General features: G+C 38.4%; 1 pseudogene; it reads left to right on the forward strand.

Annotated features, from left to right (window-relative positions):
- Nucleotides 1-996: 996 nt before the first annotated feature.
- On the forward strand, nt 997-21,943 carry LOC148124313 (vomeronasal type-2 receptor 26-like; annotated as a pseudogene).
- Nucleotides 21,944-23,161: the final 1,218 nt, after the last annotated feature.

The raw sequence follows: 23,161 nt of genomic DNA on the forward strand, positions 1-23,161 counted from the left end.
AAATATAATTGAATAAAAGTGAAGGGAGAAATAATGAGAAATTTGGAAAAGATATATATGTGCTTAAATGGAAATATGATAATTTGGAACTATGCCTTAAAAAATAATGTTTTATTTGCCTTGTTAAAACTTATAAGTAATTTTTAGAAAGGAGGTTTTATGCCTTTATGTCCTATGTTTTGTCTGTCTTTAAAAAATCAATAAAATTTGTTTAAAAAAAAGACATTATCTTTTCCTTGATCTCTGCATGTGTTTTTAAGACTGCAAAACTCAAAAGAGTTTCAAGGGTGTTTCGTAAATTAAGCAGAGAATATTACAAGGATCCACACTATGTTTTTACCAGCCTTATTCTTAATCACAGTTTCCAAAGCATAGATTTTTTTTTTAGTGAAACCCTAAAAGATTCTTTTGGAATCTTAAGGACCACCATTTTTATTATTGCATATTTTTCTATGGCAAGATTGACTAAACTATAAAATCTTATACAATAGTACAATAGTTTGTTAACAGGGGAATCTTTTCATGAATATCGTAATAGATCTGGTTTTGGGCATGATAGTGACTGATTGGTTGTTGAATCAGCCCTTGCATAACCAAACACCTTCTTGACAATATTGCAAGTACAGAGCAGTGCCATTTGGGTAGTGCTTAACCACATTTCCCCCCTGGAACCTCCAGTTCCTTTCTTGTACTCAAATTCTGCTGTGCCACCAGGTTCTCATTTTCCACATCAAAGATTGCCAATATAACATTTATGAATCACCTTTGCTCTCTCCTGCTGCAGAGGTCATCTCGCATCTTGGAAAAATCTATGCATGTCTACAAAGTCAGAGATTTCATTCCTATGCATAGGAATTATCTCAGAGAATCCAATCAGGCTTCAACTGGACCTTGTATTATTAACAATAAGAAATTTAATAATCTGTCTGTGTTTTAGTCTAAAGTTTATTTCCACATCATATTATTTTTTTTCTGCAAGCTAGTCCCATTGTAGACATGTTTCATGATGTATCAAATGTTCCTCACTTGTCTTTGCCTATCACAATGCAATGCCTATCACAATGTGCAAAATTCATATTGTTACTCTTAACTTCACCAAATGTATTCTACTTGCATCGATCCATCTCTGATTCACTTATCCCCAATTACATTTTCAGAGCCGTTTTAAAGTTGTATCAGCACTCCCTGAGTTTGGCATTTGCTGTGAAACAGATCAACTCAAACCCCAAACTCTTGTCTAATGTTACTCTGGGATTTTTCATCTCTGACAACTATTTTGATGCCCGGCTTACTTACCTTTCCACTTTGGAGCTGCTCTTCCAATCAGATCAGTTGGTTGCCAACTACAAATGTGATATCAAGGAGAATCTCATTGTGGCCATTATTGGAGGATTTGGTGCTGATATCTCATTCTTCATGTCAGATATCATAAGTCCTTATAAAATCCCACAGGTAAGATATAGGTATTGAAATTTATAACAACCCATCTATATATGGTAAAATTGAAGGAAATGGGAAAAAAATCTTTTTCAGTAGATTAGGTTTTAATGATGCATTAAGAGAGTCCAATGACATTTCAGAGTTGGATTTAAGCCATATTTGATGCATTGCACTGGAAAATAGTGTGTTAAAAGTTGACATCAGAAAATGGGGGCAGAAGCTGAGAGCTAAGTTCACCCTCAACCATGGATGTATCTATCAGTATCTCCCAGTCAAGCCTATGTGGTTGTTCAGAGTGTTTTGTACATCCTCTTATGCACCTGAAGAAAAGGCAGAGTATATATTTAACAAAATTAATTGAGGCAGCATTCCATTTGTTTTGCATTTAGTTCATAGCAATCATAATGGTTAAGGTTGTGTATAGAATTAAAAATGGAAGCCTACCTAAGAAAATAGCTTGGAAAAATCTGAATGTTCTTTAAAAATGTATTTCTCAAGTTAGTTGAGACATCCCAACTATTAGAACCAACTGCACAATTTATTGTCCCAAAGGTGCTTTTTCAAGAGGCAACCGTTGAGAGAGTGCTGTTCAATTTTGATATAGATGGCCATTTTGATCCCCCTTTCAAATCAGCTATCTTCTCTGTCTGAAATTGAATTGTCTTCAAATGAGTGGTATTTTCTTTAAATGCAGATGAAATGCTGAATCTTGTCCTGATGGGTTTATTTTCATATAGCATATAACCTGAAAAATGTGACATATACAGTAAAATGAAGTGAGCTGTGCAGATTTATACACTGGGGAAACAAAACAACCACTTCATAACCTCATGGTACAACATAGGAGAATAAACCCATCAGGGCAAGAGTCAGCAGTTCATCTACATTTAAAAGACAAAGGCCACTCTTTTGAAGATAGCAAAGTCCCATTTTGGACTGAGAGGATCTCTGGTTTGAAAGAGGGGTCAAACAGGCTATGTCAAAACTGAGCAGCCTTCTCTCAACACAGGGGGAGGAATATGGCATCATCTATCTCCAGTCTACAACCCAGACTTTCAGCAGTTCCAAGAAGACTCCACATCCATTTGCACTATTCAAGTGACCCTGAGGACACAGGTAAATCTCTAAGTGCCCTCAACAAGTCCCCAAAAGAATGCAATTGATCAGCTGTCTGCAAAGGATATAAATCCTTCCATTCCCCACCATCCAATCTGAGCTGAGGAAGCTTCTTGGATGAGAAGTGAAATGTCTTCAGCCAAAAACAAGAAAGTCCATTTGCCTCTTGAAAAATCACCTTTGGGATAATCATGACCTGGATGACTAAGAATCTCCCTAGACATTCTGCTCAATTTATTATAGCTCGCTTATGGTTCATTTGCTCCCAAGAAGCATGAATCAAAGATGGCTGCTTCCTTTTACCGCATGGCTCCGAATGAAAGCCTTCAGATTGTGGGGCTTATCCATTTGCTGAAGCATTTTGGATGGACCTGGGTTGGCCTTATAATTCTGGATGATGAAAGTGGAGACAATTTCCTCCAAGCCCTGGATCCACTTCTTTCTGAGAATAAGATCTGCTCTGCCTTTATGGAGAGATTTCCTAAACAAGCATTTTTTTCTATATTTCAAAACACAATAGTGGATAGGATATATGTATTTTTGATGGACACCAAAATCAATACATTCCTCTTCTATGGGGAAAGCACCACAGCAATGCTTCTGTTTATGTTCCTTAAATATGCCTATGCTCCGAAAATATATGAAAAAATGTGGATTCTAACAGCTCAAATGGATTAAACATTAACAAACCTTCACCAACCCTCAGATCTGCAATTGTTTGATGGAGCAATTTCCTTTGCTATTCACTCCAACGAACTGCCAGGTTCAATGAATTTCTCAGGGCCCTTAAACCATTCCAGACCCAACGAGATAGCTTATTGAAAAAGCTCTGGGAACAAGGCTTTGACTGCATCTTTTCAGAGAGCAAAAACCAAGTAAAAAATGATGAAGCATGTACTGGAAGAGAGGAACTGAACACCCTTCCCCAGCATTTATTTGAAATGACAGGCCATAGCTACAGTATCTACAATGCAGTCTATGCTGTATTTCATGCTGTTCATGGCATGAACTCATTTAAGTCTAAATACAAAAGAGTAAAAGAGAATAGAAGGGATGAGCTTCAAGGTCAAGACACCTGGAAGGTAATAACTTGTGAATCAAAGTCCTTCACTGGCAGGAGCAGATTAGTAACATGTAAAGTTATTCTCAGTTTCTTCCTCTTGCTCAAATTAGCAAAGAGGAGGGGTGGGATTCTGCTGGTTCGTACCAGTTCAGGCAAACCTCTAGCTCCAAAGATCAGCTGGGAACGATTCAGTGTGCTGTGGTGATTGTGTGGGCCTGCCCAGGTACCTGCCTCTGCGCTGTACTGACTTTTATCATCCCAGTTGATCAGCACAGAACAAGGGATCACCACTCTCAGCTTTCTTATTCCCCCCAAATAACATAGCAGGTAAAGATTTTTGCATTGCTGTTCACACATGCACAGTGCACCATCACTGAACCGGTTGTAATACCAGCAGCATCCCATCCCTAGCAAAGAGGTAGTGTTGTGGTTCACTGGCAGCCTGCTCAGATGGCAGTAGAATCAGACAGGGGGAAGAATGGGGACCAGTTTGGGAATTTGAAGAGGACTTGGACAAGGGTCCTGCATCTGATGCACAGACTGAGCCAGGACCATCTGGGAGTGGGGTGCTGCCCACTGGCAGCATCAAGGCAGAGGACTCAGGGGAACCTGTTAGAGATAACAGATAATCAGAGTCGGAAGGGACTTTATAGGTCATCTAATCAAATCCCACACCCAAGTGGGAGACCCTACACCATTTCTGACAAATGGCAGTTCAATCTCTTCTTGAAAACCTCCAGTGATGAAGCTCCCACAACTTCTAAATGCAACTTCTGTTCCGTTGGTTGATTGTTCTCACTGTCAGAAAGTTTCTCCTTATTTCCAGGTTAAATCTTTTCTTGTTCAGTTTCCATCCATTATTCCTTGTCTGACCTACAGGTGCCTTGGAAAATAGCTTGACCCTTTCCTCTCTGGGGCAGCCCCTCAAATATTAGAAGACTACTATCCTGTCTCCCCTGGTCCTTCTCTTCACTAGACTAGCCATGCCCAGTTCCTGCAACCGTTCATTGTATGTTTTAGCCTCCACTCCCCTAATCATTCTGGTTGCTCTTCCAGGTTCTTCCCAGTGTGTGTGTGTGTGTGTGCACAGAGATGCTAGAAGGGCAGAGGAGCTGAAAAAAAGGAGCAACTCGGGAGTAAGGCTGGGAGGTGATTGCCCCTCTTATAAGGTATAAAAGACAGGCAAAGGTGACAAAACCTTTGCTGGAAGTAAAGTCATTTGTTCTCTTCAGATTAATCCTTGAATCTCTGTACTTTGTACTTAGGTTGGTTTTTAATAATTCATTTGGCACTCTAGCTTTTGGCAGCAATTCAAAGGACAGAAAGGTGGGTGCTTATCTCGAAGGGACTGTTTGGGACTCATTACCAGCTGGGAATGAAAATAATTCCCAGCGCTGAAATAAAACAAGATTTTTTTTTAACTGAGTGCTTAATTACGATCTTGGGAAACCTTGGTCAGGTAGTGGCATGGTTTTGGCAGACTGGTAATGAAAATTTTGACTAGTTCAGGGAACTGTCAAATACCACCTCTGGCTGGTTCCCCCCCACCACTCTTACCTCTCCTACCCCTCCTATATTCTGTTGTTTATTAGCTCATCTGATTTGCGTGGCAGAACAGATTGCCATGTCTCAACTGAACTAAAAAAACCCAGCACATCTCACCAGTGTTAGATACAGAGGGCAGTCTCTGAGGCCTTTACCCTCATGCAAAGTGTTAGGTGTTCCTGCACAGCTCACCAGCATTGATACAAAGGGCAGTGTTTAAGCCATGTGCATGTGCATGCGAAGCGAGCTCTGCAAACTGGTAGGGATTTTTTTCGAAACCCACCTCTGGTGGCATCCATTACAAGCCAAAAGTATGTCAATATGGTACTATATACCAATGTTTGCTTCTCTCATAGAAGCCCATAACTGTGACATCTTCAACCTGTGATGGTTTAGTGATAATCCTACTTAAAATTAACTGATAGAATTCTAGATGTAATCCATTCTTTCCTCTTATTTCTTTCCTCTGCTTTTTATTTAGCTTCATGGTTTCCTTCAAGGCCTTTCGTTCAATAATTCACTTGGAGAAACTGTGTCCATCAACCACCATGGAGAAGTGCTTTCTGGATTTGATATTACAAATATGGTCATGTTTCCAAACAACTCCTACCATAAAGTGAAAATTGGAAAGATGGAACCCAAAACACTTGCAGGAAACACATTTGTGATTCATGAACATTTCATGGTTTGGCACAAAGATTTTGAGCAGGTACACATTTTGTGGTATTTTATTATTTTGGATGAAAGATTTGGAGATCAGAGAGGAGTTTGATTGTACAGTCTACTTTCATTTCCTTTGCAAAGTAAAACTTAACTACTCTGTACTTTAAGTATTTTTTTTTCTTCCAGTTTGGGGATAATTATAATGGCAAAAAAATTGAAGGGAAGTCCCTCTTTTTCAAGAGGCAACTGGGCTTTCTTTATTTTTCCTTGAAGACATTTTGCTTCTCATCTAAGAAGCTTTTCAGTTCTGATTCAGTTCAGTCCAGAAACTTCTTGGGACAACCATGACAAGGATGACTGAGAATCTTCATAAATAAATTTATAAGGGAGTTCATGGTAGGAGAAGATGGGGAATTTGTAGAGCTTCTCACTTAATTGTATGAACGCTAATACAAAAAACAAGTAATATTATGATTGAAACTCCATCAACTAGAGCACAACCTAACTAGTGATTTTTTTTATTTGTTCCTGCTTGTACTACTAACACACACACACACACACACACACATGGTATTTAGATTTCTTCAGGTATTTTCTCACATCTTAATAGTTGCGCTTTTAAAGTTATAGCTAGTTGCGCTTTTAAAGTTCGACAAACTTTAAAAGTCTGACTCACAGACGAACACTATACAGAAGCCTGATGATGGCAGATGGGATTCTGCCAAAACGTTGTGTTAGGAATAACATAGGTCACCTAACGTAGTTTTGGTAAAATAATATATATAAACTATGATTGTAAGTTTAAGTGTGTGTCACTTTAAACTGCAAAGCATGTAATTTTGGGTGCAGTGTTGAACCGCCATAAGAGGGAGCAAGTGAACCTGACGATTTGCTGACGATTCCTGACGATTGACTGGTTTGATGGATTGATGGTTTGTTAACTGCGTTTCCCTACTGCTGAGTTGCTGAAGGAAGAAAGGAGGTGTGACTTCTTCATATCTCTACTGCTAGGAAATACATTACTGGACTGATATTTGTACGTTTACTGACCTCTTTTTCGACACTGGAATTTGCAACTGAATAATCCCCGGACAGACTAAACTAGTGAATGATATATGGACTGTTTGACTATGCTATAACTCTTACTGGAATAAACTATTTAACTAGCACGGTGTATCTGTTTTACTGAGTGTAAGCTGCAAAAACGTCTATCTCACATATTTTGCCTGCCTGCCTGACAGCTGTGTAGATTCTGCTAGGGTGTATCCCTAACACTGGTTATGGGCCCAGCTGCACAGTCAGACTAACCAGGATATAACAGGCTTATATAAAGTGAGACTTAGTGTAGTTACACAATACTGTAAACAGACAGCTGTGTTTTATTAATTATAGTTTAATATCCAGAGAAAGATGGCAGAAGTCAATTTACCAAGTTTGTCTCTAATATCCAAACTGGATGGAACAAACTATGTTTCATGGTCTATGAAATGCAGCCTACTTCTACGTAGAGAAGGTTTGTGGAGTATAATTCAAAACCCACCAGAGGTAGATGCTTGGGATCCAGAGGATGAAGATAATGCCCAGAAAATACAAGAATATAAACTGAAGAATGAGCAAGCTCTCTATATAATAGGACTGACACTCTGTGACCAGCAGCTTGTCCATATTCATGGAGAAGAAACAGCTGCTAAATGTTGGGAGAATTTAAAGAAGATTTATGTTTGAGACAGTGTAGGAGCACATATAAATCTTACACGGAAGCTGTTCAGAACACATCTTCAAAAGAATGGAGACATGTTGACTCATATAAACACTATGAAGAGGATTTTTCAGGAACTGCATGAAAAAGAACTTATCTTCACTGAACTACATGAGGTTTATATAATTTTGTCTTCATTAGATGAGAGCTATGATGACTATGTAACTTCACTGGAAGTACTGCCAAAAGATAACCTCACATTAACTGATATTACTGGCAGATTAATTGAAGAAGCCAGGAGAAGGCTTGAAAGGGAACAACCACAAGAAGAGAAATTATCTTCGTCAGCCTACACAATTAGAAAATGTTTTAATTGTGGAAGAAAAGGACATTTGGCTAGATTCTGCAAGAAAGAAAAATGCCACAATGTCGGCCAGAATTCAAAAAGGCATCAAAAGGATAAAAAATGCTTAGAGTTAGCCATGTATAGCAACAAAACTGTGAACAATAATAATTTTGGGGTGGTAGATAGTGGAGCATCGCACTGCATAACGAAAGATAAGAAAAGATTTATTAAGATGTCCACGAGTTCACAACAGATATCATTAGCTAATGGCTGGAAAATTAAAGAAAAAGGTGAAGGTATTGCATATTGTTCTTGCATAAAAGAAAATGTAAAAATGTTATATGTACCACAACTTAAGTTTAATCTGCTTTCAGTTAGAGTTTTGATTAAACTAGGTTATGTAGTTACCTTTAGGGGAGAAAACTGCATAATAGAAAAGGAAGGTAAAAAGTGACTGCAACTTTAAAAGGTGAATTGTATGTGTTAAATGATAATCAGTTAGAGGTGGCTAACACAGTGTATAATAACATTAAACCTCATGATGAATGCATACATTTGTTACACAGACGTTTAGGGCATATAAATTTTAAAATGCTCAAGCAAACAGTTGAACTGTCTAAAGGTATAAAACTGAAGCCTTGCAGTAAGTATTTGCACTGCAATGCTTGCAGTCAAGAAAAAAGCAAGATAATACCAGCAAATAGAATTAATGGGTTTAAAACTAAAGAGCCTCTAGAGGTCGTATTTGCTGATATTATAGGTCCTAAAAAACCAAGTGTGGGAGGTGCTCGTTATATATTAAGTATAATGGATCATTATTCTAGATATGGTTTCTGTTATTTAATGAAGAGTAAAACGGAAACATATCAGAATTTCTTTAATTGGTTGAAGTTTGCAGAAAGAAAAACTAAAAGGAAACTAGTAACTCTTGTAACTGATAATGGTAAGAATTTATAAATAATAAATTCCAAAATAGACTGAAGATGGCAGGTGTGGAACATAAAAAGTCTGCACCATATAGGCCACAACATAATTCCTTTATAGAAAGATGAGGCCAAACACTATAGGCAATGGCTCGTACTATGTTGTCGGATTCAGGATTACCTGAAACTTTGTGGGGAGAAGCAATAATGTGTGGTAATCATATATTGAATAATGTTGTTAACTCAACAACAGGTGAATTACCATTCACACGGTGGCATGGTAGAAAACCTGACCTAAGCTACATGCACACATTTGGAGCACCAGCATGGGTGCATATTCCTACACAACTGAGACATAAGGGGCAGCATAGGGCTAAAAGATTATTTTTTGTAGGTTACGAATCTAACCATAAATCTTCCAGGTTCTGGGAAAAAGGTACATCTAGAGTTTACTGTAGTGCTAGTGCACAATTCCTTGAACATGTAGGATGGGAAAAACTGGAGCAAGATTCGAATAAGGATGTAATCATAGAAACCTACAAAAGACCAAACCAACATATCAGTAATAAGAAAAGTCCAATTAAAGAGGAAGTACAAGAAGAGCAAATAGGACCAGAACAAGAAGAAATAGGTGAACAAGAAGAAATAGATAGCCAGGAACAGGTAGTACATGAAAGTCCACCTGTTAGCCCTGTAATACCTAGACATTCAACACGTGAAACCAGACCACCTGACAGGTACCAAGCAAGTGTAGTTTGCCAAGTTAGTAAAGCTCCAACTACTGTGGAAGAACTTAAAATGTATCCTGCAAAGGATCAAGAGAATTGGCATACAGCAATGGAAAAGGAACTAAATTCATTGAAACAGATGGAAGTCTATGAGAATGTTAAATTACCTCCAGGTGAAAAGTCCATTGGCTGTAAATGGATATTTAAATTAAAAACAGGTAAAAATGGGACTGTTGCCCATAAGGCTAGGTTGGTAGCTCAAGGATTTAATCAAACTGCATGTGATTATGATGAAGTGTTTGCACCAAGTCTAAAAGCAACAACCTTGAGAGCAGCTTTAGTGTGGGCAGCTAAGAAAAACTATATCATAAATCATTTAGATGTAGAAACTGCCTATCTGCATGCACCATTGCAGCACACTATATACCTAAAGAAACCTGTAGGGATTAAGGATGATAAAACTAATAATGACTGTTAGAAGCTGAAAAAGAGTCTCTATGGATTGAAACAATCTGGTTACGAATGGAACCAATATATTGTTAAGGAGTTAAACAATATAGGGTTTAAAGCAGGTTTAGCTGATCCATGTTTATTTAAGAAAGAGACAAATGGAATAGTGTCATTATTATTGTTGTTTACAGATGATATTGCTTTAATTACAAAAACTAATAATGAAGCTACCGAAATAATATCATTATTAGGCAAAAGGATAAAATTAAAGCAATTAGGAGAGATAAAACAGTATTTAGGATTGACAATAAATAAAACCAATGGTGGCTATAAGATATCTCAAGAGGATAAGATTTATCAATTACTAAAAACATACAAGATGGAACTTTGTAAGCCGGCAAAAACTCCAATGAGTCAGGAATTTTGCCGCACTGATGCTCAAACTTCAAAATTCGATAAGACTATATATCAGTCACTAATTGGTAGTCTATCGTACATTAGTAATTGGTCAAGGCCAGATATTGCCTATAGCGTTAATCAATTGGCTCGATTCAACGTTGAATCCACTGAACAACACTGGCAAACGGCAAAATGTATCTTAAGATATCTTAAAAGGACAATGCACTATGCATTGTATTTGGAGCCAAAAGATGATTTGATTTTAAGTGCATATGCTGATGCAAGTTTTGCAATAGACATAAACACTAGGAAATCAACTTCAGGAATAGCTATACTATTAGAAAAAGCACTAATTGGTTGGAGGTCAATTAGACAGCAACACATAAGTATGTCCACAATGGAAGCAGAATTTTCCTGTCTGTCTTTATTATGTACTGATTTAATTCTGTATAAACAGTTGTTGTTAGATATGGGATTAACTGTTAAAGATTCCATTGTAGTGTATGAGGACAATCAAGCAGCCATACAGATGGTTATAAATATTGCTCTCAAAACGAGATCTAAGCATACAGATCTTAGATATCTGAATGTAAGGCAATCTGTAAAAGATGGTTTTATAAGACTGGAATATTGTATGACTGAACAAAACATTGCTGATCAATTTACAAAGGCCCAAGGTGCAGTGAAACACAAAGAAAATTGTGGTGACTATGGGTTAGGTTGTAAATATATATATATATATATATATATATATATATATATATATATATATATATATATATATATATATTATTATTATTATTATTATTATTATTATTATTATTACCCAAAAGGGAGAATGTTAGGAATAACATAGGTTACCTAACGTAGTTTGGGTAAAATAATATATATAAACTATGATTGTAAGTTTAAGTGTGTGTCACTTTAAACTGCAAAGCATGTAATTTTGGGTGCAGTGTTGAACCGCTATAAGAGGGAGCAAGAGAACCTGATGATTTGCTGATGATTCCTGACGATTGACTGGTTTGATGGATTGATGGTTTGTTAACTGCGTGTTTCCCTACTGCTGAGTTGCTGAAGGAAGAAAGGAGGTGTGACTTCTTCATATCTCTACTGCGAGGAGATATATTACTGGACTGATATTTGTCAGTTTACTGACCTCTTTTTCGACACTGGAATTTGCAACTGAATAATCCCCGGACGGACTGAACTAGTGAATGATATATGGACTGTTTGACTATGCTATAACTCTTACTGGAATAAACTATTTAACTAGCACGGTGTATCTGTTTTACTGAGTGTAAGCTACAAAAATGTCTATCTCACATATTTTGCCTGCCTGCCTGACAGCTGTGCAGATTCTGCTAGGGTGTATCCCTAACACGTTGCTACAACTATAAGAGCACAACTATAATGACATGGGAAAATACCCGAACAAAGCTGAATACCATACATGAAAGTACCCACGAAAACTTAAGAAAACACATAGATAGATAGATAGATAGATAGATAGATAGATAGATAGATAGATAGATATAGATATAGATATAGATATAGATATAGATATAGATATAGATATAGATATAGATATAGATATAGATATAGATATAGATATATATGGTATTCAGCTTTGTTCGGGTATTTTCTTGCATCATTATAGTTGTGCTTTTAAAGTTGTAGCAATGTTTCGGCAGAATCTCATCTGCCATCATCAGGCTTCTGTATAGTGTTTGTCTGTGAGTCAGACTTTCACAGCCATTTCTGTTTTAAATTTGGTGCTAGCCTACTGCTGTGCCAGAATGGTTTTTTTTTCATCCTGATTGGTTGGGAGCCTTGGTCTGTGTTTATTGGTCTTGGAGTTTGCTGTGTTCTGCTTGATTGGGGTTTCTAATATCTTCTGTCTGTTTTGTAGCTTTTTTGTCTTGATTGGCTGGCAACATTGTGTTTCCTGTATTGGAGGCTTTTAGTGCGGCTTGGCTCCGAGTAAATGGATGGTTATCATTTGTTAGGAAGCTAGGTTTCATCTGGGTGCCTGGTTGGGGTGTGTTGAAGCTGGAGGTATCGGGGGGTCTGTTTGTGCCCAGGTGTTTGCCTGGCTAGTGGTGTGGAGATTTTTTTTGTTTGTGAGTGCAGGCTTCCAAATAATTGACAGTCTGGTGGCGTCATCTCTTCTGTTCATGCTTTCAGGTCTTTTTTCAATCTCTATGGCTTCTCTGATAATTCCGTAGCTGGGGTTTTCTATAGTGGTTAGGGTTTTGGTGCCATTGAAGTTGATGCTATGATTTGTTGCTTTCATGTGTTGGACTAGTGAGGAAGTGTGTTCCAGCTTTTTTACTTCATTTTCATCCAGGTGGGTACTTATTCTTCTATTGGTCTGTCCAATGTATGTGGCCGGGCATGATGCACAGGCGACTTCATATATGCCTTGGTTTTCCAGGCCAATTTTATCTTTGGGGTTTCTTAGGATGGCTGCTATTTTTCTGTCTGTTTTGAAGGCAGTCTTGAAGTGATGCCTGTGTAGTATCTTACTGATTTTGTCCGTAGTACCTCTTATGTAGGGCAGGACAGCTGTTCCATAGATCTGTTCATCTTCTAGGTCTCCATTATGTCTCAGTGTGTTTTTGTGGATCAGGCCAGTGATTTTGCTTTTGTGGAAGCCATTAGCTGTCAGTACTTTAGTCAGGGTGCATAGTTCAGTCTTGATGTGTGTCTTGTCTGCCAGGCGTTTGGTTCTGGCAATTAGTGTTTTGGCCACAGAGTTAATCTGTGCTGGGTGGTGGTGGGATTGGGCGTTGAGGTAGCAGTTGGTGTATCCAAAGAAGAACAAACTGCACTACTTAACCTGAAAGAAGACACCAGCATAATAATCCTATCAGCAGACAAGGGCAACGTGACAGTGGTTATGAACGCATCTCACTACCAAACCAAGTTAACCAACCTCCTCCAAGACCCCACATACAAACCCCTAAACATAGACCCCACCACCTACCTAGAAAAAACCACCAGATCCAAAAGAAAAGCCTCCCCCATCAGAGAAGAAATCCAGCAAAGAATCATACTCAGAGAGAAATCATCCAGATGCCCTAAGCTTTATGGTCTCCCCAAGATACACAAAGAAGTAACCCCACTTAGACCAATAGTCAGCTCCATAGGCTCACTTCTACAAAACCTAGCCAAATTTCTCACCAAACAACTACAGCCCTATGCAGAATCCATCAACTCACATGTAAGAAACTCATTCCAGTTCATCAAGATAATAAAGAAACAAAACTTACAACCCAGCAACCTACTAGTGAGCTTCGATGTCATATCCCTCTTCACCCAAGTGCCTATAAAAGAAGCCTTGACAGCCATCCAAAACAAATACAACCTCCACAAGCACATCCTAGATCTGACCAACCACCACCTATCCAATACATACTTCACCTACAATGGACAAAAATACAAACAAATAGAAGGAGCACCCACGGGATCCCCCCTCTCACCTGTAATCGCAAACCTCTACATGGAACACTTTGAAACACAAGCTCTAGAAAAATATGATCACAAACCCAAACTCTGGCTCAGAAATGTAGATGACACCTTCATAATCTGGCCACACAGGAAAGAAAAACTGAACAACTTCCTCACATACCTCAACAGCCTACACCCCAAAATACAATTCACCATGGAAACAGAAGCTAACAATCAACTTCCCTTCCTAGATGTCTCAGTATACAAAAAATCCAATGGCTCCCTAGGACACACCATCTACCAGAAGAAAACACATACAAACCACTATCTACACGCACTCTCATACCACCACCCAGCACAGATCAATTCTGTAGCCGAAACACTCATCTCCAGAACAAAATGCTTAGCCGATGAACAACACCTAAAAACCGAACTACACACTCTCACTAACACTAACAGCCAATGGAATCCCAAAAGAAACCCCAACCAAAATCCAAGACAGAGAACAAGAGAACTGCAAAGCCCTCCTCCCATATGTAAAAGGCAGTAAAGACAAAATCCACAAGATCCTCCAAAAACACAACATTAAAACAGCATTCTGTACAAACAGAAAAATATCCACCATCCTAAGAAACCGTAAAGACAAAATCGAGTTAGAAAACCAAGGAGTATACGAAATCCCTTGCAACGCCTGCTCCACCACATACATCAGACAAACTAACAGAAGAATAAGTGCACGCATTGAAGAACACAAGAATTCAATCAAGAAAGAAGAACCGACCTCTTCCCTACACATGTTCTTATGAAAAAGCCATCCAATCTGCAAACATCAACTCCATCAACCAATCAAGAAATGACAACACAGCCAACCTCCCCACCAGTATTTATAGAGAGATGGCAGCTCCGATCACGCTTTGGTCACACAAGCATGAAGCTGAAAGCACCACCCTGAAGATGGTGAGTGGGACCTCGTCAAAACAACGCCAAAATGCTCTGAATCTTACACAGGAAAAGACCTGAACACGCCAAGATCTACATACCTGTACCCATGAAAATTTACAAAAACAAATATCCTACCTCTACTGGGAGGAAACCTTCTGGCTGACCAGGACCTATGAGAAACTCAAAGCCTGAAGAATCACCATCTTATGTGACCTCACATTCCTATGCAATTGCCGAGACAAAAAAGTGATCACCACATGCTTCCAACTCAAATTCCATTCCAAAACCTCAGCCACTGAAAGGATCCTGAAAAGAACAGAATTAGCCCTAATCAGAAATGAACTCCACAGGAAAAGATTCCTACTAGACCAAACCAACAGGGACCTACTCACTCTCCACCTCAAACTCAGCAACAAAATCCACCCAGCACTGGGACAAATCCAAACAACTAGCCCTCTGGAGAGCTGAAACAGAAACCTCCCACAAGACAGACACACACCCCAACAAACTCCACAGACTAGAGAAATGCCAGAAGCCCAACCCCCACCCACAACAATGCATGAAACAAACAGTGCACAACATATCAGACAGAACCCTCACCATAGCAGAAACCAATGTCCTTTCCAAGGAATTCAACTTTGCAGTCGCCCCCAAATGCATCCCCACCGAAAACATCATATGTGGAGTTGACACTAGCCTAACCAAAATTAACCCAGATGTAGCCAATGAAATCAGACTTGAAGTCACCAATGTCCTCTGCTCCAGCAATCCATCCAGAAGCAACTTTCACAGAGAAGAACAAAAAGCACTCACCAACTTGAGGAAAGACAACAACATAATCATTCTCCCAGCAGACAAAGGCAACACCACGGTTGTGATGAACTCATCAGACTACCAATCCAAACTATCCAACCTACTCCAAGACCCCGCTTACAAACCTCTAAATAAAGACCCCACCACCTACCTGGAAAAAAACCCACCAAATCCAAAATAAAAGCCTCTCCCATCAGTGAAGAGATCCAGCAAAGAATCATCCCCAGAGAAAAATCATCCAGATGCCCCAAGCTCTATGGCCTCCCCAAGATACACAAAGAAGGAACACCACTCAGACCCATAGTCAGCTCCATAGGCTCACCTCTACAGAATCTTGCTAAATTTCTTGCCAAACAACTCCAGCCCTACACAGAATCCATCACCTCACACATACAAAACTCTTTCCACTTCATAGAAACAATAAAGAAACAAAACCTACAGCCCAGAGACCTACTCATGAGCTTTGATATCATATCCCTCTTCACCCAAGTACCTATTAAAGAAGCCTTGACAGCTATCCAAAACAAATACAACCCCCTTAAGCACATCCTAGATCTGACCAACCACTGCCTAACCAACACATATTTCATCCACAACATACAAAGATACAAACAGATAGAAGGAGCACCTATGGGATCACCCCTCTCACCCATCATCACTAACCTATAGGATGTTACAACACAGCCAACAACCCAGGAGATTACAGCACAAGACCCAGGATGTCACAACAATAGAACTCAGAAGGTCATCACACAGCCCATGGACATTACAACACAGGAGGCTGATAGACACACAGCCAATACCTCAGCCACACATGTTCTTATGAAAAAGCCATCCAATCTGCAAACATCAATTCCATCAACCAATCAAGAAATGACAACACAGCCAATCTTCCCACCAGTATTTATGGAGACAGCAGCTCTGATCATGCTTTGCTCCCACAAGTATGAAGCTGAAAGCATCAGCCTGAAGATGGCAAGTGGGACCTCGTTGAAACATTGCCAAGATACTCTCAACCTTACACGGGAAAAGACCCGAACACGCCAAGACTTGCATACATACATACATACATGCATACATACATACATACATACATACATACATATATACATATACATATGCATATACATATACATACACACACACACACACACACACACACACACACACACACACACACACATGTTTTCTGAGGTTCTCGCGGGTATCTGTATGTGGAGCTTTGGTTATTCGGGTTTTCTCTCTCATAAGATTGGCAGTATCTAGGCAACGTTTCAACGAAGTCTCATTCATCATCTTCAGGCTTGTGTCTTCGGCTCTGTGCTTCTCAGCTTCTCTGTGCTTCTCTGATTGCTTGCCTAGATTGACCCTGCTGGGAGTTTTGACTGATACCTCTGAAGATGGAAGGTTTGAGTCTGCTGTGAATGTGGAGTTTGAATTATCAGAGGACACAGATGTGAGCCAGGAGGATGAGAAATTGTCGGAGAGACAATCCTCTCCAGAACCTTCAACTTCATTCGTGCAAACAGCTGATCCACAAAATGAGCCAGAGGTTTCTAGCGAGGAGGACACTGACGGATGTTGGCTTGATGCTGGAACTAGGAGAAGATTGAAACGTCAATCACAATCTGAAAGGAGGCGTCAAGCCAGACATTGATTAGAGAGATTGACATGCCCATCCAGGGGATTTAAGGAGGCGTGTTGACTCTCAATCTTTGCTTGGAGCAAAGTGCTTCATGGATTCGAAAGAATACGTTTGAAGTGGCCATTGTGATTTATGAACAATTCTGAATTGCCAGACAGATTCCAGGAAGACTGCCAAGGACTGGAAAACGGTACTGTTAACTCTTTTGAGTCTGGTTTTGTTTTTGTTTGAATATTTTGAACTCTGGAACTATGTATTCTCACCTGTGGATACAGGTGAGACATAATATATATATATATACATATACATATACATATACATATACATATACATATACATATACATATACATATACATACATACATACACACACACACATACACACACATATATATATACACACACATATATGTGTGTGTGTGTGTGTGTGTGTATCTATATCTATATCTATGTGGATCTTTGGTTGTTCGGGTTTTCTCCCGCGTAAGATTCGAAGTATCTAGGCAACGTTTCGATGAAGTCTCATTCATCATCTTCAGGCTTCTGTCTTCAGCTCTTGCTTCTCAGAGTGAATCTCTATCTATCTATCTATCTATCTATCTATCTATCTATCTATCTATCTTCATTCCTATTCACTATTCAAATCTCCAGTCTTGAATTCCATCTTGGTTTATCAATAGGTCTTGCCTCATTCAGTCTGTAATGATCCCTGTCCTGCTGGCTATCAGAAGAAAAAGAAAGAAGGTGAGAAATTTTGCTGTTATGATTGTGATCCATGTACTGATGGGAAGATGTCAAACATGTCAGGTAAATTATTCTCTATTTTAATCTACTGTAATCTGCTCTGTTCTGCTCCACTCTGCTCTACTCTGTGGCATTACATTTTTTCACTGCAAAATTGCACAGTGGTAATTACTATGATTTACATATGTAGCTAGGGGATGTGGTGGCTCAGTGGCTAAAGACACTGAGCTTGTCAATTGAAAGGTCAGCAGTTCAGCGGTTCGAATCCCTAGTGCCATGTAATGGGGTAGTTTGTTCCAGCTTCTGCCAACCTAACAGTTCAAAAACACATAAAAAATGCAAGTAGAAACATAGGGACCATTTTTAGTTGGAAGGTAACAGCGTTCTGTGTGCCTTCAGTGACCACATGACCCCAGAAATGTCTTTGGACAGCGCTGGCTCTTCAGCTTTGAAATGGAGATGAGCATCACCCCCTAGAGCCAGAAATGATTAGCACCTATGTGCGACGGGAACCTTTACTTTTACCTTTATACATTTAGCTGATTTGCTTTCTTCATTTATTCCAATGCCAATTCTTCACTCTTACTGCATCAACAAATTGCCTTCCCCATATCTCAGCGTGCTTTCAGATCACAAAGGCCAGCCAGTAAGGAGTCCCAAAGGTGTTTTTTCAAGAGGGACTGGAGTTTCTTGGATGAGAAGTGAAACATCATCATCATCAAAAAACAACAAAAAAAAAACCCCAGAAAGCCCAGTCGCCTTTTGAAAAAGCATTTTTGGGACAACAATGACCTGGATGACTGACAATCTCCATAGACAACTGGTAAGGAGGACACAGGGGTATGTAGTGGAAATTGTGTAGCATTTGTGAGATAAATTCCAGAAGGCAAAGAGGTAGTGAAGCTTAGATAGTTTGGCTGTGTGAAAGATAGTTAAGGATCCTCTCCAGCAATTTCAAAGTGATGCAAGTAGTTGCTTTAGTTTGGCAAGATTTAGGTCTGTAGGCGAGGAGCAATGAATACAACTGCTTAGAAATAATTCCACACAAGTTTCTTCATTCTTGAGGCCTGACAAAAGTCCTTTATGACTTGGGACATTTATCTGAGGGATCTCCTCTCTCCAGTCGTATCAGCCCACTGTACTAAATCTGGCAAGAAAGGCATGCTATGGGTACCATCAGCTAGACATCTACATCGGGTGGGTACCAGGATATGTCCCTTCTCTGCCATTGTGTCTGTCTTATGAAAGTATCTTCCTTGCAGAATTAGATTTATTCCATCCCTTTCAATGTTCTTTTTTAAATTAAATTTTATTGTACATTTTCCCTTAATACACATAATAGTTCATAATTACACAATGCCATTGTGTAATGTTTGCATCAAATCCCTTTTTTCCCCTTCCCATCATGTTGTACATCCTAGTTAAAACTATCGTATAGCATAATATCATATATTATATCATATCCATCATATTATATGTCATATACATCCAAATTATCTCTATTATTTCTACCATAATAGATTATAACAATCCTCACTTTGTGCACTTCATATTATATTCATGTACAATTCATAAATGTACTTTTTACATTGTTTGTTCTTACATCTTCCCCTATTCCTGTATATATGTGTTTTGTTGATCCTCTTTCCTTATTTAACATGAATCTCTACTTCTATTATTTATCCAATTATACAATGTTTCCCATGATAAATAATAATCTGACTCCTCTTTATCTTTAAGTTCCATTGTAATGTTCTGAAAGCAACTCAAGACCTGGTTATTTTTTTCAGGCCTGGGGGTCCCAAGGTACTGGGCACTTTTTGAGACCTCTGTATTGTTCAAGTGACCATTTTTTTATCATGCTCATTGCCTAGTTTGTTCATTTATGATATTCATTAATATGGATTTTTATACTGTATGTGTCTCAAAGGTGTTTTTTTGAAAAAGCCACTGGAATTTGTTTGTTTTTCCTTTAAAACATTTCATCCAAGAAACTTTTTTAGTTCAGACTGAAGGGTGGAGGATAGAAGGGTTTATATTCCTTGCAATCATCTGGTCTGCAGCAGTTGAAGAAGATTCCACACTCATTTGCACTATTCGGGTGATTCTGAGGGCACCGATAGACCTCCAAGTGGCTTCAATGACTTTCAGAAATAGTACTAAAAAACAGATGACTGCAAAAAATATAAATCCTTCCATTCTTTACCATTCAGTGAGAACTAAGGAAGCTTCCTGGATCAGAAGTGAAACGTCTTCAAGGAAAAACAATATCCAGTTGTCTTTTGAAAAAAAAAACAACCCACTTTTGGGACAACCACAGCCTTGGATGACTGAGAATATCCATGTATTTTATGTGGGTTTTTAAAACATTGTTTTATCTCCTTGTGTGTGCTCAAAGTCCCATCTTGGTAAGTTGAGCATCTATATAAATTTGATAAATAAAAATAATAATAATTAGATGATAGATATATAGATAGATAAATAGATAGATCGTAGGTAGGTAGATTGATTGATAGACAGACAGACAGACAGACAGACAGATAAGTCAAGTTTGTCCATTTGATTGAAGTCCAATCCCTTGTTTTAGGGGCATGTAATATATGTGGTGCCTGGTAAAAATTGGTGGGGCTTCAGTCACACAGTTTGATAAGCATAAGTCCTTTTGAAATACCACTCATATGCATCTATTCATAACATTTGGAAAGGAAAGCCAGAAGGGAAGGGCCTTTAGGAAGCTTCTAAATATTTCCTTTTTAGTGTTACCTGAATCTGATTATCACCAACACAAAAGATTCCAACCTCAATACCTTCAGATCATCATCTAATGATCTTATCCAGTACTTTTCAAACTTAGCCACTTTAGGAGGCAGTGTGGACTGCAACTATAAGATGCTTCACCCAGAATTCTAAGAATTGGAGTGCAGATGTTTCAAAGTGGCTAGCTTTGCAAAGCACTGATCTAATCTAATATAGATTATGTATTGCACTTGGAGCTACATCAATCATGATGCTGAGATTCCATGTTTCATGATCTCTATTTCTCTCTCCTCCCTCCCTCTTATTTCCAGACATGATTGCTTGTTCCGAATGTTCAGAAGATCAATATCCAAGTAAGGATAAAGTTACATGCATCGCCAAAGCCGTAACTTTTCTAACTTATAAAGAACCTTTAGGAATTGGTTTAGCTGTAATTGCTGTATTATTTTCAATCATTACCATATTCATATCTGGAATATTTATTGTTTATAAGGACACCCCTATTGTTAAAGCAAATAACAAGGGCCTCACCTACACTCTTCTAATCTCCCTTCTGCTTTGCTTCCTCTGCTTTTTCCTCTTCCTGGGAAAACCTCTTCAAGTGATATGCTTCCTGCGACAATCTGTGTTTGCCCTTATCTTCTCTGTGGCTATTTCTTCTGTGTTGGCCAAAACCATCATGGTCATTGCAGCATTCATGGCCACCAAACCAGGGTCCGGCACGAGAAAATGGGTGAGGAAAAAAACCCTCCTACTTAATTGTTTTTTCTGGCTCTTTCATTCAAGCAAGCATTTGTCTGGCATGGATGATCACATCTCTCCCATTTCCAGAACTTAACATGCAATCCATGACTGAAGAGATCATACCAGAATGCAATGAAGGGTCTGTTGTGATGTTTTACCTTGTGTTGGGCTATGTGGGGTTTCTGTCTCTGGTCATCTTCATGGTAGCTTTCCTAGTTAGGAACCTGCCAGACACATTCAATGAAGCCAAGTTCATCACTTTTAGCATGTTGATGTTTTGTAGTGTTTGGTTGTCTTTTGTCCCAATGTATTTGAGCACCAAAGGAAAGTATATGGTAGCTGTGGAGATCTTCTCCATTTTAGCTTCCAGTGCTGGGTTATTGGGATGTATCTTTTCCCCCAAATGCTATATTATTTTGCTGAGGCCTGACCTCAACAATAAAGAGAAACTTGTAAAGAAAAAGCATTTCTGACTATTGAATTATGGTTATAATTACTTCTGCTCTGATTAGTAATCCTTTTCTAAGTATAATATCAGGAGTTGTGTATCAGCTCTGCTAACTTTACTAATACTATATATCTTTGGCAAATGTAAATGTGTGTGTGTAATTCTTATCCATGTCAAAGAAAAATAAACTCTCACAATGATGGACTTGCTTTTAATAAAGTATTTTCGTTTAGTTCTGATTATTTACAAGACTTATTTAATGAAGAGAGTAGTTAGGTTGTCTTCAAAAAAGGCCTGATGTTTTGTAACCATTAATAATTATTTAATATCTGGGTAACAAAGTTGGGATCTTATCATCATCAAGGAGCAATAAAAGTAAACCCCAGGTTCTACTTTAAATCATTGAACTAGGAGAATGTTAGAATATCTGAGCAATTAGAAATATATTAGATTTATTTTTCCCCAAATCTAATTTATTCTTACACCCTCTTCAATTACTTTTCAACTTTATGAATTTGAAAAAAAAATATTTTTGATATTTTAATTTTAATTTATATTATCTTTAATAACTGAAAGAAATGCAGTTAAGGTAATAATTTTATGCATGCATGCTTCATTAAAGGACATTTCCAACCAATTTTGAAAGAAGAAAGTGACAAAAAGAAAGAAATACATAAGGGAAACAAGTGCAAAGAAAGAAAGAGAAAAATAGAAAGGAAAGGAAAGGTTATAAAAATGCAGTTTTCAATCTTCTTGTAAATATCATTGTATATTGTATATGTATAATATATATTTCTCTCTATTGAACTCCTCTTGGGTAACATGATCAAATGACTAAGATGATAAAAACATATGAAGATAAAAACATATGAAGAATGGTTTCAGGAATTGGATATGGCCAGTCTAGAAAAAAAAAACTGGGGTAACATGATAGCGGTATTCCAGTATTTGAGGAACTTCCACAAGGAAGAGGTGGCCAACTTCTTTTCCAAAGCGCAAGAAGTCAAGACAAGAAACAATGGATGGAAACTAATCAAGGAGAGAAACAACCTGGAATTAAGGAGAAACTACCTAAGAGTAAGGACATGTTGACAGTTTTAAGACTTGTGGACTTCAACTCCCAGAATTCATCTTCCAGTCATGTTAGTGTAAGGCATCCAGAAAGTATCCATGATATCAATCACTCCGAGACATTTTCTCTCCGATTGATTTATTTAGAAACAGATCTGTCATGTCAAAGGCA

This window comes from Pseudonaja textilis, chromosome Z (assembly GCF_049901715.1).
Source record: "Pseudonaja textilis isolate UNSWEBS1 chromosome Z, rPseTex1.2, whole genome shotgun sequence".
In the NCBI taxonomy this organism is placed as follows: Eukaryota; Metazoa; Chordata; class Lepidosauria; order Squamata; family Elapidae; genus Pseudonaja; species Pseudonaja textilis.